This window comes from Lygodium microphyllum, chromosome 2 (assembly GCF_053477565.2).
Source record: "Lygodium microphyllum isolate KBCC chromosome 2, Lygodium_microphyllum_v1.1.10, whole genome shotgun sequence".
Taxonomy (NCBI): Eukaryota; Viridiplantae; Streptophyta; class Polypodiopsida; order Schizaeales; family Lygodiaceae; genus Lygodium; species Lygodium microphyllum.
Window position 1 is genome coordinate 34,916,013 of NC_141136.1, and position 17,747 is coordinate 34,933,759.

A 17,747-nucleotide genomic window follows, 5' to 3' on the forward strand; every position below is an offset into this window, starting at 1 on the left:
ATTGGGATAGAGGGCAATGCCCTTTGCAACAAGATGATGTAAAGCATAAACAATGCAATGAAAGACGAGTGGAAAGCAGATCCATGGTCACAACGATCACACGATCTGCCAGCATGGATGCATCACAATGTATGACAAATAGGATGCCTTGATATAGGCTACAAGTTGGATGAAACTTGAAAGAGTTGATGGCATTTTGGGTGGCCTCACTAGGGGGTCCAACAACCATTTCATATACGAGTGTACATAATGTTAACACTCTTGTTTCTTAGTGAATGCTAAGTAACAAAGAGAATGAGAATTGGATGCGCGATGAGAGAAAATGATGATAGAAAGAGGTCAACAAAGTTGAGTGCAGAGTCCTATAGAAATCGGATGTGCCTTGAAGGAAGCTCAAAAAAGGATGACTCATGGATGAAGCATGGGATGAAACAACTCTGTAGAAGTAGTAGCTTACCAGTTTTTGAGATACTACGAGAGTGGTTCAATGCTCTAAGAAGACTATTTAGCAAGCTTCAACAATTGCAATGTTTGGAAGGCCACAATAGGATCATGTTCCAAGCCATTAAAAAATGGCTGGATTCATGAATCACCTTTGGACCACTAGTTGCGAATTCTTGCAAGGAGATGAGACAAGATACCCACGAGAGTTGGCAATCATAAAGCACACCTCAATGTAAATGATAGATGTTCTTAGTTAGGTTGCCCCATCACTTTAGTTCTCATAGTCCTCCCTTTGACCATATGAAGTAAGAAGTTGTCACTATGATGCTAAGAGAAGTCCATGTGGATGAAATAGACCATATTGGTCCATCCACTATAAGATTGGTCACAAGCAAATGAATCAAGATCAATGGAGTTGCTCAATGATATACATCCCTCTTTGAATGTATGCCCAAGATGGGTCCAATTAAATCCATATGATAAAGCATATGCACTTCCACTAATAATGCAACTAGCATTGTTAACTTCTCAACATCAACAAGAATTGCCTTTTCCAATGTACAAGGTGCTAAGAGAAGTGCACTAATAATAACCAATGTAAAATAAATGGTACTTGAAGTTGAGGGAGAAATATCTTTGGATGTCCTCCTTGGCTTGAGGATAATGCAACATACATGCAACAAATAGCACTTCACAAGGGAGATCTGCCACCAAGCTACATGCAACAACATGACGTTTGCATGCTTTGTTTTTGTGACACATGTTGCAATGGTGCACATCTAGTTGCCACCTCAAACATGAGGAAACACAAATCTTAAAAGTAAAACACAAGACATAATGAAGCAAAATACGATTATCTTTGATGAAGCAAAATGCAATTAATCCATCTTCCATCTCACATCGGTTCTCCAATGCCATGTTGAAAGTGTCGTGGATCAAAAGGTTTGGAGGAGAGAGAGAGAGAGAGAGAGAGAGAGAGAGAGAGAGAGAGAGAGAGAGAGGAGAGTGTGTGTGTGTGTTTTTTTTTTTTTTTTGCAAATACCATGTTGGAAGCGTGATGTGCTCATGGGGTTGAGAGAGAGAGAGAGAGAGAGAGAGAGAGAGAGAGAGAGAGATGTATTAATGTCCCTAAGTAGCATACATTATAGTTTTTAGTTACAATCCACTTTGGGGTGGGTGCCATTGGCACAAAAAGAAATTAGGGTGCCATTTGCACATTAAAAAAACTAACTACTAAAGTTATTGAAGTTACTAAATACATCATGACCCAAAGTAACTTGGTACTCGGGCTTCTTGAACTCCTCTATGATGATTTTGTCACCTTGATAAACTACCCATTTGCCCTCCTTTTGATCTACCATTATCTTGCAATCTCACTTGGTTGTGCTTTGAGCAGTGCTAGTGTACGTTCATTTGTGACCCATATTTTGGTTCCCTTGAAACCATCCAAAGTTGGTTGATTCTTTCCTTGCTAATGATTTTTCATGGTATTATCCACTTGAATCCTATTTCTTCTAGCATTGGTCTTATTTTGGTCTCTAACTTGTATGTCTCTAAACATTCATGGTGCTCTTCATTAGCAAACCCTCTTGGATTTCTTTGTCTCATCACCAGGAAGGCCTCCTAAACATGCATGGAATGCAATACACTTTTGTATGCCTGCTTTCTTGTTTTGATTTTGTTATGTACTTGTTGATCTAGCTCATTTTTTGTTTCCAATTAATTCTATATTATTTATTGCATTTTGGTCATTATTTCCTTGATTCATCTTTAATCTTCTTACTGGTTGTAGCTAACTCTGTTTTGCCAACTTTCCTTTAGTTTTGCCAAGCATGTAAGTAGTTTGGCAAGTTAGTCTTCTAAAACCGCACTTTCTTGTTCAAAGTTGAGAACTTGTTGCAAATATTCCTCCCATGGCCTTGCCTCTCAATTTGGCTTGGATGGTGATGCCAAGGCTATTGAGAAAGTCTTTGGATACATATTGCTGTTAGGTTAAGAACTAAGGTCTAATAGTTAACCATAGGTGCTACCCTTGCACCATAGGGGAGGTGATGATGGAGGTTAAAACCTACTTAGCTCGTCCTTGCAAACAAATCCATAGAAAAAGGAGGGTTGAGAATCTATGAATGTTAAGAAAAGGTTGAGAGAGAGAGAGAGAGAGAGAGAGAGAGAGAGAGAGAGAGAGAGTTGTGTATGTATGTGTTTATGTTTATAATACCGCATATAATGGACTTGATAACAAGACAATGTAAATCATAAACAAAAGCAAGGAGTACAAATGGAAGTAGCTTACTAATGATTAATCACCCAAGGGTTGCCTCAAAGTAAGCCACTAAGAACACTCACAATAAGTTGGATCCAAGAGTCGAGCTCCAATGAAAAGTGAGTGAACAATGTGTATAGCATGACAATGAAGTGCCAAATAGGGTAGCTTCATGTAGGCTCTTTTAGCATAATAGTTCTTCATGAGATAATATAATTGGTACACTACACTACTGCTCAAGAATGATTTTATAACACCACCTAAAACTTGTGATGTTTTTCAAATACCTCGATGCATAGTGAATGGTGGTTGAGAGAGTTCACTATGAGCATCCTACTTGAGGAATCCAAAAGCACTGTTATTATAACATATATACTTTTAATAGTTCTTCATGAGATAATATAATTGGTACACTACACTACTCAAGAATGGTTTTATAAGACCACCTGAGACTTGTGATGTTTTTCAAATACCTCGATGCATAGTGAATGGTGAAAGGAAACTAATTGGGCAACAAGACGTGAACCGAGATATTGAGAAAGTTGGATGATCCATAACTCGATTGGAGTCGACTATATAATGAGACCTTCAATATTTAATGTCATTGAACTTATGTTGGTTGTTGTTGCGAATCTATCATTGGTAAACAATGAAAAAATATTGTTAATGGTTTGATTAGGCGTCTACCAAGAATAGTATTGAGCCAGAAGCTATTCTAAAACCAAATGTTGGTTTACAATGAGGTTCTTATATTTGAATATATAAATCACATGTTTTTTTTGTAGGCCTCAAAGGGTCAAGCTAAAACATAAAATTATAGGTATAAAAGCATCATAAATTCACTTGTATTTAATAAAGAGCAACCATCAAAAAGGTCAACTTGGCACATTCCATATTTGCATGGAAACTTTATATACCTAATCTCAAAATAGTATCCATAAAATGCATGTCTTGATGGAGCATTTATGCTTTGGGGCCCATGGCCTTTGTAACACTTCTTTTTATGGCATGTCTCTTAAACACACTAACTTACACTCATTATGCAAAACAAGCTATACAACTTAAACATAGACAAAGCGGTTGGACATCTAGCTCACCTTCTAATTGTAGAGCCAAAATATGCTCACTTTTGAGTATTGGATCAAGAATAATATCAAGCCAAGCTCCTATTACAAGGCCCCCTCTTTTACAGTATTTAAACAAATTATGGATTCTTGAAGATCTAGCTTGGGATTTTATATAGTCCAAGGTGAAACTACAAGAGGAGCTACGTCGACCAATTTTTAAAAAAGAGTCCTTTACTATTAAAACAACATCAATGAATTTTCTAAAAAAGTGTAAAGCTCTTGTTGAAATCCGTTCGTTTGCTGAGTTGACTGCCCATACCATCCTTGTGTTTGGATAAGATTATCACATTACTAGAGTTCAAGTGTAATCATCACATGGTGTGGCACAACCTTTGAGCCCTTCTTCTAGGATTCTTAAACATCCTTAAATTGATTGTTTATCCCTAGTGATTTCTTAACTACCCTAATCATCACGTTGGTCATGTTGGATTTAGGGGCTATATGAATACACACATAAAACTTTGAGAAGAATGAGAGCCCATAATACGAAGTATATTGAGAGATATCATTAGAGAAGATTTACAAGACTAAGTATGCTCTAGAGTAAAATAGACATATATACAACACCAAGGTTGAAAAAACCTCCTATTAAGGAAAACGAGGTACCTCAATGGTGCTAAGTGTTTTCACACACATCACTACCAATATTTGGTAACAAACCCCCCCTTGGGGGTGATATGGTGAACAAAAGTTGGCAGAAATGTATAGGGAAGTTTCAAGCTTAATGGATTATGATCAATCCACAAAGAGAAGTAAGCCCAAAGCTTTGCAAAAAGCTTCAAGCTTCTCACGAGGCAAAGCCTTTGTGAAAATATATTCAAGCTTACCTTGTGTTGGTACATAGGGCACTTGATCTCTCATATAAGGAGTCTCTCCTTGACTTATTATTAATGTATCTCAACATACTTACTACGAACATGCATTCCTAGGTTTTATGCAACTACCAATGCACTTGGATGGTCAATGAAGATGGTGGTGCAAATGATTGTCCAACACCCAAATTAATTGAAAGGTATTCAAGTCAAACACACTTAACCATAGCTATGAAAATTGTCGTGTACTCAACTTCACAACTAGAAGTGGCCATAGTGGGTTGCTTCTTGCTCAACTAAGATGTGCATGATTTGCCAAGGATGAAGGAAAAGTCACTTGTGGATACACAAGTTTCATAGCAACCAGACCAATCAAAAATTTGAAATTGCATAACCTTGGTGGGTAATGCTTGGGACAAAACAACTGAAGGTGTTGAGTACCATTGCAATAGTGAAAGGTATGCTTCACTACCACCAATGCTGTGGTACCTGGGCTATGCATACACTTGCTCATATTTGAGACTTCAAAGTGAATGTCAAGCTTCATAATGAATGTATAAATCAAGTGTTCAATAGCTTACGAGCGGAAGACACTAAAGAAATCTCTAACATCATGAATGCTTAACTTAAAACCCGTCTCCATAGGAGATGTAGTAGGCTAATAATTCTCAAGACTAAATCTTTACAATAATGTCTCAAATATACTTTGTTTGGCACAAAGCAATACCTCCACCACATTGTTTGGCCTTAATGTCCAAATAATGATGTAATAGGCCCAAATTTGGGATATCAAAGCTTGAATTTAACTCAACCTTAAAATCAACAATATGTATCTCAATAAGAGTGATGAGAAGCATGTCATTTGATATAGACCACAATGATTAGAGACACACCACCCTCATGTTTGATATATAAAGAACTCTCATTTGGAGTATTTTGAAACCTTATGTAATCAAGTATGCATACTTTTATCATATCACATTGAAAGCGCTTGCTTTAGACCATACGATGCCTTCTAGGTGTAAGCATGTTTACCACATAGTATATCCATGGAGATTGCTAGGTAGCATATATTATTTGCAATTTCTTAATTGGCCAAAAGCTTCTTTTGAAAATATATTTGATTCAATGTGACATTCCTTAAGGGCAATTCCAATTTTAAAAACTACTATAGACATGGGTGCTCCTCCCCCTGCCCCCCCCCCCCCCCCCCACACACACACACACACATAACAGTTGGAGGAGCAACTTGTGTCTCTTTGTGGTGTATACACAATCTCATAACATTGGATTTCATTCTTCGGTTTTGTAACTTTGTCACACACACACACACACACACACACACACACACAAAAAATCAATGAGCAACCTATATTTGTTTGTAGTAACGTAGAAACTTGGAACACACTCTTCCATTCTTACTCTCACTTTCTTATCTCTCACTAGCAATCATTATGTATGTGTGTGTGTGTCTCATTAGGTATCATTGAGTGCCACATGAGTCAGATGCAAGGCACCTTAGCCACAGGGAATCAAATTTCCACTTGAGGGAGATATTGCACTGAGCAAAAGAGCATTTGTATATCTTTTCCTTCTCTTTTTTAGGGGTATCACTTACATGTGTGCCACACACATGTTCTTACAACATTTTTGCCTACCGTCTAGCCTCATATGCCGCATTGTTCTTTTAGAGATGTCAATATTGTGCGTGCGTGCGTGCGTGCGTGCGTGCGTGCGTGCGTGTGTGTGTGTGTGTGTGTGTGTGTGTGTGTGTGTGTGTGTGTGTGTGTGTGTGTGTGTGTGTGGCGATTGTGAGGAAAATAAAGGTACAATATTGATGGCAAAAGATACTACTTTTTATTGCCATTGCTATTTCTAGAGATAGAAAAATCCACCAGATCATGGCCTTTGGGATAGACAACTAGAATCACATGCTATCAACATGCAATATGATGCTAAAAAAGAGAGATGATATCGTGAAAAACATGAGTGCAAGGGTAGGTTCATGTGTTGGAGATTGATAAAACCAAAAAGCAACAAATATACTTGACAAAGTAAAGTTCTTCATCAACATAACCAAAATTAATGGGAAGGGAATTAAGGTGTGAAATATTCAATCAATTTCTTCAACACTTTATAGTGCTAGGATTATGATATCATTTGTCTAGAGAAGAGCTAAAAATGCAACACTAGTGGCGAATATGTGCAATACATTGGTCATTGTGTGAAACAACCAATAAATAAGAAAGAGTTATCTTAAAAAATAATGAATTGACCATATTGATGAACTCAATTGAAGCAATTCCCATTCATAAGAACCCTAGTTTCCAAGTGAGCCTTGTATAAGATAAGGTTCCATGTCCATTAGAGGTGATGAGAATAGCTTATTCTCATTGATAATATGTTGGAAGCATCAACAAAGCCACAACATAATTGAAGACATAAGACAATTAGTTTACATATTCTAGAAGTCTCGTCTTTCTTCCAATAAGAAGGATGTACATAGAAATAGATCAAGAAAGAAAAGTTGCATCAAACATCCAATCCATCTACTTAATGGACCTTGTGTGTATTACAATTGGTTTTTTAAGTTTTAAGCTATCCTTTAATATAATTAGCATTGTTTGCACATTAGTCATATTTCTTGCATGCTAGTTGAGATATCTTTCATATAATCCTAGCAACAATTCATAGTAGTGTTGACTATTATTAACTAGCTAGTAGGATTAACTAGCATACACATATGAACTAGCTAGCATACAATAGTCACTATTAACTAGCATGTAGATTGGTGCTAACTAGCATACAATTATTAAGCAACTAGCATATAGATTAGTGTTGAATTCAAGTGTTAACTAGCCAACATATGGGTTAGCATAAACTAGCCAATAAATGCTACTTAGCATTCATATAAGTATTAACTAGCCAGCAAATAGGTTAGCATAAACTAGTATGCAGCAAGTATTAATTGGGTAGCCTATAAGTATTACTTAGCATTCATATAAGTGTTGGCCAACATACATGTGTTAGCTAGCATATAGATGACTAGTAATTAGCACCATGTAGTTTCATGTTAGCTAGCATATATACGCCTATTGAAAAATATGCTAACATACATGTGGTTGACAACTAGCATAGAGTTGACTATTAACTAGTATACAAGCAATTGTAAACTAGCATACAAGCTACTATTAAGTAGCATACATTCCATTATTAATTAGCATAGAAGTGATTGATTACTACCATGCTATCATAAATGTGACTATTAACTAGCATACAAGTATTCACTAGCCTACTAATGTACATATGATTGTTACTAGCGTCATGTAAGTATGTATTAGCATACAACTGATTGTTTATGCACATGTTTGGTGTTAGCTAGCACATATGTGATTATTAACCATCACATATGTGATTATTAAGTAGCATTCTAGCACACACATGAGTATTAAGTAACATGCAAGTGAGTATTAACTAGCATTCTAACATACAAGTAATTGTCAAAATTAGCATAGGGTTGACTTTTAACTAGTATACAAGTCATTGTTAACTAGTATACATGCAACTACAAAACTAACTTAAATTCAAAGCTAAGTATCATATACAATTTTGGTGTTTCATTCAATTGACTAAGATTCTAACACACATGATTATTAACCAACATACGAGTGGGTATTGAAAAGCATGCTAGAATATAGGTAATTGTAAACTAATGTAGAGTTGGCTATTAACTCACATATAGGTAGCCACTAACTAGTATTCAAAGCTAAGTATCATATACAGTTTTGGTGTTTCATTTGCAATTGACTAAGATTCTAACATACATGATTATTAACCAACATACAAGTATTGATAAGCATGCTAGAATATATGTAATTGTAAACTAATGTGGAGTTGACTATTAACTCACATATAGGCAGCCAGTAACTAGTATATAATCAATTGCTAACTAGTGTATGTGTGGTTGTTCACTAGCATGCTAGTATACATGTGAATGTCAACTAACATAATGGTGAGTATTGACTAACATGGTAGCATAAAGGTGATTGGTAACTAGCACACATATGGTAATCAACATATAACTATTTTTTAGTGCACATTTGGTGTTATCATATGGGTAATTGGTAATCAACATACATGTAGTTATTCAGTAGCATTGTAGCATAGATATGACCATTAGCTAGCATAAAGGCAATTGTTATCTAGCATAATTTTAAGCTAACTAACAAGTATATTTGGTGTTTCACTTTCAAATTGAGTGGTTTCATAGATTCAAAGCATGCTATTTGAAATGCAAAATTCAATGATATTCATGAGTCATTGTTGTATTTTTTTTGTTCATAGATATATGTGTTGCAATGAATATCATGTTCAAACATCTTCTTTAAAGATGCACTTAATTACACTATGAATATCATGTCCAAATGTCTTCTTCAAATATGCATTAAATCATATACACTCTCGAAAATTTGGTCTCCGTGTCTTTGGATATCCATGCAATTGTGAGGTATGGAGGAAACATGGTGCCCACATAATATGCTCATCTCCAATGTATACTTTTAATGGCATTACAAATCTGTCATAGTTAGTAGTTTGTTGAAAGATAGAAGACGTGATAAAAAGTGATTGATAGGAGAATGCAAAAATTGTGGTGTGAAGCATTGGCATGTTATCCTTTAGAGACAAGAGAGGGGGGTCCTTCTAAATGGAGATCGTGGATAAACATGGAAAATAGAGGAAGATGAGATATCTTTTTAACAAAGAGACGTTGTGAATTTCTCGCCTTGCTAAAGCCTATGCTTAGGTCCTTCATTACTCATAATTATATTGCTAGTCTACATATTGGTATTCGATACAAGCTACCATATTTGTACACATTGCTTACATTAAGAAGGTCGGTGAACTTAGATGGTTGCATGAGTAGAGTAATAACATAAATTGCAACATTATTTGCGACAAATGCTGTGCTCAGGTTTTTAGTGTTTTTTCTTCTCAGAATGGCATCGTTATTTGCATCACAATTAGCGGCATTGCTAAGCATCACTATTGGTATCCCTAAGCATCGTTATAAGTGTCCCTATATGCATTGCTATATGTGTCCCTAATTTCAATTTGTGACACAAGTAGCGAGGTTGCTATTTCGCGTAAAAAATCACCGTTGCTATCGCCCCATTCCCTTGTAGTGAAAATGTAATGATATCTATTCTAACTTTGGTTAAAAAGACTTAGTTGACGCTTATCTTTGCACTACTTATTTTTCTACGCATTCATTCAAACAAAGATAACTACACAACTCATTCTTCTTTATCATTTCCTCTTTATTTCCTTCTCTTTCTAATTTGGGATACTAATACTTGGAGGATCTTAAGCAATCGTATTATATTCAAGCCAAGAGGTAAGCTTCAAAACCCTATTTCATGTTTTTTCTTGTTCTTCTACATATTTGCTTAGTTTCTTTGGTGGTTTGTAAATGATAAAAGATAGTACGATCTCTTTCTTAAGTTGGAATAATTGTAAATTTTCTTAAGAGATGGAAGAGGAAGAAGCTTTTCTTCACTATATTGGTTTTGTCACTTTTTTGGTTTTTGGTTTGTGGTTTATTTAGTCTCTTACCTATAGTTAGAGGGAGAAAGGGAGGGAGATGGAGAGGGAGATGGAGAGGGAGAGGGAGAGGGATTTTGATGGTACTTCTTTTCATAGTTTAAGGCTTCTATGCCATTCTACTTTGTAGCAAGGTACACAAGGTTGACAAATATTCAAATGAATCATTTCTTCTCAATATGAGGCCAAACAAGGTGAAACATGATGGAGTAGGAGCTGTGATTAAGAGAACATTGAGACATGGACAATTGAAGCCAAATGACATGAAATTTAAATGTGTTGCTAATATGGTCATTTTTTGTAGAGACAATGTGTTAGAGAGTATCAAAGATTGCTATCCTTTACGACATAAACATTGTTCACGTGTTTTTAGGGAGGTCCCATCTAGATATGTAAATAGAGAGGTGAAATGATATTACTTAGAACATCAAACTAATTACTCATATATTACATATAATAAGTACATATGCTAAATGTTCACTAGCTAGCATATATGCTAACTAGCACATATGCTAGTTATTAATAAGCCAACATATTTGCTTAGTAGCACATATGCTAAAAATTAACAAGCTAACATATATGCTAACTAGCTGCTAATTGTTAACAATCTAATCATTAACTAGTTAATATATATGCTAACTAACATTTATGCTAACTAGTAACAAGCTAACCAATATGCTAAATAGCACATATGCTCATTTGTTAACATGCTAACCTATAAGCTAACTAGCATATATGCTAACTATTAGCAAGCTAACTAGGCTACAATATATGCTAGTTAGCTTGTTAACTAGCTAACCTATATGGCAATTAGCGTGTATGTTAACCACTAAAAATGGAAGATTTTGTAATGTCCCACTTATGAAAATGGGCTAACAACACTAAGGTTAAGGAGTTAAGTACCTACATGCTGTATAATGGGGATAGCTACATAGTAACAAGAGGTTCCTCATGAAAGATCACCCTACACACCTTAATTCTATGCTTAGGTTTCTTATGTATCTAATCCTCATGAAACAAAACATCATGGTTGCAGATAACTTTCCTAGCTTGTGGATCTCAAAGATGATAGCCCATCTCACCTGCATCACCATATCCAAGAAAGATGTATTTGATAGACTTTGCATCCAACGTGTTGTGCATATATTTGGGAACATGACAGAATGTTTCACATCCAAAGCAAGTTTATATGTGAAGGAGGTTTACTAGACCATACCTCCTTTACAACTCGATCACCAAGAGTAATGCATGGGGATCTATTAATCAAATAAATTGCAATAGTAGATACCTCAACCCAAAATGTACGGGTAAGTACGCATGTCCAAGCATACTATGGATTATCGCCTGAATGTTTCTGTTCATGCACTTGGCAACACTATTTTGGTGTGGGTTATAGGAAGCGGTCAACTGATGCTTAATGCCCTGATCATCACAAAACTACTCAAAAGAACACGATATATATCCATCCCTACTATTTGATCTTAAACATTTCAACCTATGTCCATAATGGTTCTCAATCAAAGAAACAAAGCTAGCTAGAACATTTGATTTTTGGTTCATGGAATAGGCCCAAACTTTATGTGAAAACTCATCAATAAACATGACAAAATAATTAGCATCACTCAACTACTAGCATGGCATGGGACCCAAATTTTAAACTAAACAAGAGCCAACAACTCATCCATGTACATAGAGCTAAACTTCTTATGAGCATTACGAGTCTACTTGCCATATAAGTAGTGATCACAATAATCAAAACAAGAATAGTCCAAGGGCGAAAGTTACTACAAATGAGTCAAGACTTTCATTCCTTTAAGTGACATGTGCCCACACAATATATAAAAATCAAATCACTTTAACTCAATAATTACTTGATTAAAATTAATAATTATCATCATAATATTAATAATGTTGAAAATTTTGAAACATAAGCTACAATTTGATAACTTAAATGCACAAGATTGAAATTGCCTCCACATAAGAAGAGAAGGGAATTTAGGGAAATTCCAAAAGTGAGATCTATAATTACTTGATTAAAATTAATAATAATCATCATAATATTAATAATATTGAAATTTTTGAAACATAAGCTACAATTTGATAACTTAATTGCACAAGATTGAAATTGCCTCCACATAAGAAGAGAAGGGAATATAGGAAAATTCCACAAGTGAGATCCCGATACAAATTGGGTGCAATATTTTGCCCATGCATTAGAAGGGCTCTCCCCAATGCATGTATTTATTAATTTTTATTGATCTTGTGCTTAAAATAGTATATTGCATCTATGCTTTATACTCTTTTTGTGAAAAGTTTCCCTTTCCCTAAGATCTAAAGAATATCTAATAGCTTATACAAATTTTTCAAACTCAAAGATAATAATAGCACCCAATCTTAAAAGCATACACTAAAAGTATTCTATGCTCTAAAATGCACAAGCAATACATTATTATAGAAATTTCAAGAATAATCATTCGTGCTCCATCCAATGTCTCATAATTTCCATGATTTTTTTCAATTCTTTGATCTAAATATCTATCTACCAACAACACATAATACAATAATCCTCTCTTTATGTAATGTGATTGGTGCTATATGTTTACACATGCAATAAGTCATGATTATGCGATGAATTGATAGAAAATAAAAATCAATGTAAGATATAAAAATTAATTCACTTTAAATCAATAATAAAATCAAATAAATAATAATCATAATCATAATCATAATAGCCAAGAGCAATCAAATATGCATGTACTTTCTCATACCATATCCTAACTATTTGTTTCAAACCATAGAAGAACTCATGCAACTAGTACACCTTTCTCTTAGAGTCTTTTTGAATAAAACCACAAGATTGAGTGACGTAAACCTTCTCATGAAGATAACCATTTAGAAAAGTAGTCTTCACTCACATCTAATTGATGCATATGACAATCAAAATGGAAAGCCAAAGTAATAGCACTACAAATGGTGGTCATAAGAAAAATTGGTGTAAACATCTCATTACAATCAATCCAATGCTATTGGGCATACCCTTGGGCCACAGGATGTGCCTTGTAGAAATCAATGTTACCATCAAAACTACGTTTTAGTTTTTTACTTTGTACCTATGGTACACTTGCTAGGACGTAAGCCACATAACTCCCATATGCCATTTTTATGTATAGAATCCAAGTTTGATTACAGGGCTATCATCATCCAATGCTCACTCTAGAAAGCATTATCAAAAGAAACAGGCTCTTCATTACATGTTGTAGCAACAAGAGCCTATGCAACAAGATGAGATTGAGTATATTTAGTGGCTACCTGAGTTTTACTTGGCAAAGGAACAAACTATCTACTATCTTGTAATAATGATTCACATGCAATCCAAGGCATTGGAAAGTTTCCCATTGTTTTTATGAATGGAAAATTTGTCATGTTTCAAAAGGTCTTATATGTGGCTAGTATAAACAGCCTTGACTCACTAACCTATGTGGAGCAAAGGGGGAAATATGACATTGACAAAGACTCTAGTTATAGCATTGATAAAGAGACTACTTTTCCACTGACCTATGAAGAGCAAAGGGGTGGAATGACCTATTGATAAATATCGTAATTACACCATTGGGGGAGATAGTGCTTACCATTTTCCTAAAATTTGCATTGAAGCCCATGATATTGAGTGTGGCTAGGATGAAATTCCAACTTATTCTGCCTAAGCTTTGTCAAAATTCATATTGAGAAGTACAAATTTCTTGTTTGAACTGTGAGTCAACTAAGAATACCAAATTCAAGATTGTGTCATGAATCATTTTGATGTGCAAAGTCGTTGTGCAACTTGCCTTTAATTACGATGCTTGCAATCTCAATAAGGCTGAAAGTCCCAACCTAATAAAGCATTATGTGGTTTGGTGGGCCAATAAGGAGTTCTAACTTCATTTCCTAGATAAGAGTTCATTGTTGGTAAGATGGTCTTCCCACCGCATGAGACCTAGAGAATCCCTTTACAACTCTTGGTAATGTGTGTAGTGCTGGGGATCTTTTGGTGTTCTATGTGTTTTGTGAGTGTAATTGGGCATCTTGGAATGTGCCATTATGCGAAATGGCTAGTGTGTGGAAACCCAAGATTGTTGCTATTCTCATTAGACATTTTTGGTACTATTAGGGATCATGTGCAAGTAGGGTTCTTGTTGCCATGCTCCTTAAGGACTAGACTTGTTTGAAGAAATCATTTAGGTCACTAGAATTCACCTTAGTTTAGCCAATAAATCTTGTTACACTATCGTGGGGGTCAAGACAATTGAAGGTTGACTCAAAAGGCAAGATGACTAACTAGGCTCTGTGTAAGTAGGATCAAGTAGGGTCTAGTCCACACATGTGGCAGCCCTAGTTCATGGTTATGCTTGAGCTCTACTAGAAATTTGGTTTAATTGCCTTTTCCTCTGTCTCACATTCTTGAAGTACTCTTGAAAACATCCTTACAAGTTGTTGAGACTTCAAGCTCAACTCATGTACACTAGTGTCTAGTTGTCTCTAGCATATGAGTCATAGTCAATAAGTCGGGTACACTTAACTCTAGAAGGGTTAGTCAATGTGAGTAGTCATAGGGTCACTAAGACCTAGATCTTTCTAGTCATTTTTATGTATGTGTGTGAGATATATGAAATAAGGAGAATGTGGGAGTTCACTGCTCCCTATTGCCTAATCTCTCTCTCCCTATCTTGTTACATGGTATCAGAGCCATTGTGCTCCAAGAAGCTGTGTGGCCTTGGTCCAGCCTTGGTCCAATGCAACTACTATACAAGGCCCATTGAGGCACCATATGAAGGGGTTAATGGTGATTCAGAGGCACCCAAAAAATACTTCAAGATGTAGGTCTCGAGAGAATCAAAGCTCCATGAATGACAGTCATTCAAGTGCTTCTTATGCAGGCAGGGACTCACCTTGAATGTCATGGATGGACCTTTCTCTCTTGTCAATAAGCATGCTGGTGAGTTATGTGATTAAGCTAAAGTATGCAAACTCAGGAGTTGTGAATCATAGCAGCAAACACGTGGTCATTCTACCCAGTGTGGACAGTGGCAAGAACTACCAAATCAGCATGGACTATTAGAAGTGTTCCATCACTTTAGCTCACTGTTTGACAGTGGTTTAGTTCCCAGGTAATCTGAGCTCAGTGTCAATATCAAGAAAACCACAATAGTAGGTGTAAATTTGGCCAACATGGACAATGTGATTTCAGATGTGCATGGACAGCACAGGGTGCATTTTTCAACTGACTGCGTGGGGGCTATGATTGATGCCACTCATTAGCTACTATACAGTAGCACCTCCGCAACATCCTGAACATACATGGTTGAGTACTTTGGATAATAATCAGTAGCATAAAAAATCAACGTGGACAACATGTAAAATGCACCAATTTTTCCCTAAATTGTGAAGACAATTTCAGCAAGTCAAATGAAGAATGTATCTTACTAAGATATTGAGGAGCAGTAATGAATGCATCAAAGCAGTCCAAGATAATGAGCAACAACAATGAATGAATCAAAGAAGTCCTGAAGTCACTAAACCTGGCTTGAAATGTACTTGATGCTCTCTTTGCATTGACAATGGTTAATGGCAGCCCATTGTTGATGAATCCCAAACCTATAGAGGATACAACATTGGACTGATAGTGATGATCATGGCAATACCTTTGGTTGGTTAAGCATTTGTGGAAGCTATTGAGCTTCATGTACACTACACAGATATACTGATGTCATAATCTTGGAACAACATGAGTCTTGGAGTTTCGGAGCTCATAGGAGCATGCATTGATGCTTGACCATGCTTGAATGAGGTCACATGGTTATTGGATGGCTTATGGAAGGTTGTGAGCATTAAATACTCAGATTTGAAGGTACAAATTCAGGTAGAGTGTTCTCCTAAAATTTGAAAGCTCATACCTTACATTTGAAGCTTCCTAAAGCTTAATTGATACCCATGAATGCTTGGGTCATTGCTATATGTATTGGGGATGTCTTATGGTATACATGAGCTATAAATGCTCAAAGTCTGGACATATTTACTATTGGTTACAGCAAGGTGTTGGTTGGTTGCTATCAATGGGAAGGTTTTGTGTCATCTCTACTTGATGTATATGCAATCGGTGATGCCTGGTTGGATAGGTATCAACTACCACATGGAGTGATAACTATCTGAGATGTTTTGTGATTGTTTCGAGGTTTGAATACTCTTGTTTTAGTAGAGAAAACACTATTGATTATACACATATTGTTGTTACAAACGGTTGTCTACTGTCATTGATTGTCATGAACACCTACATGTCTACTATGCAGACACATGATATCTATTTGGAATGCCACTACATTTAGATGTTTTTCCACATGATTGGGGATGCATTTGACATACATATGATCTGAAATACACTGTTTACTATTGGCTTTTATTGTGATAGCTTATTAAAATGAAATTGTCATAAACGTCTGAGGCTATGCAAGGAGTTAGGCATTCAGTGAGCACTAAATTTGCAGCTATGGTAAATGCTCAAGGCATTGTGATAACATCATTCAAATTGACAGTTGATAACAAAAACTTCACTCTATGGAAGTTTAGGATGCAAAACTTTTTAATTGGCAGAGGTTATTGGGATTTTTATACGGGGGTTGAAGCTAATCCAAATCACCTAAACGGAATCCAACATAGGAATAACGGAGAGCTCACCGACAATGGTTGGAAAGAGCAAGTACTACATTAGTTTTCTTTGTGCATTTCTAATGCAATGGCTATGCAAATTACCTATTTCCATTCCCCAAAGGATGCTTGGGATGCACTCATCAAGAATTATGGTAATTTCACGCATTTGCAAGGAAGATACAGCTGAAGCAACAATTCAACAACATGTCTAGGAATGGCAGGAGCATTCAAGCATACACAATGGAAATAAAGGCCATAACTAACCAACTGGCTACTATTGGATCTTGTGTTTCAAAGGATGATATGATTGCAGTGACATTGAATGGGTTAGGCAAGGAGTATAAGGCATTTGATACGTCCCTTTCTGTGAGAACAAAACCCCCTGATTGGGATGAGTTGCTTGCATTGTTGCTACATGAAGAAGTAATGATTGGCTTGAATACAGGATCAAGCACATCTTAGGGTAGTAGAGACACTATCTTTTACTCTAGCCAGTGAGTTAGAGGTGGTAGAGCTCATGGAGCTTTTTGGGGTCAAGGAGACACTGGAAACACACATGGACAGTAGTAACATGCTTGGCACAGCTCAAATACACAAGGACAGCAAGGATTTGGAGCCTTTAGAGACCGTGGGAGATCACCAAGAGGTAAAGGTGGCTCCTGGCAATCGCATGAATAGTCTAATAGGGATAAAGACTATCATTATTGGGGAAGATATGGGCATATCGCAAAGGATTTCCATAAAAAGTAAGCTAATATGAAGGAAAAATGCAGATAGCAAGGACATTATGCATCTTCCAGTGGTACTCAGGATGGC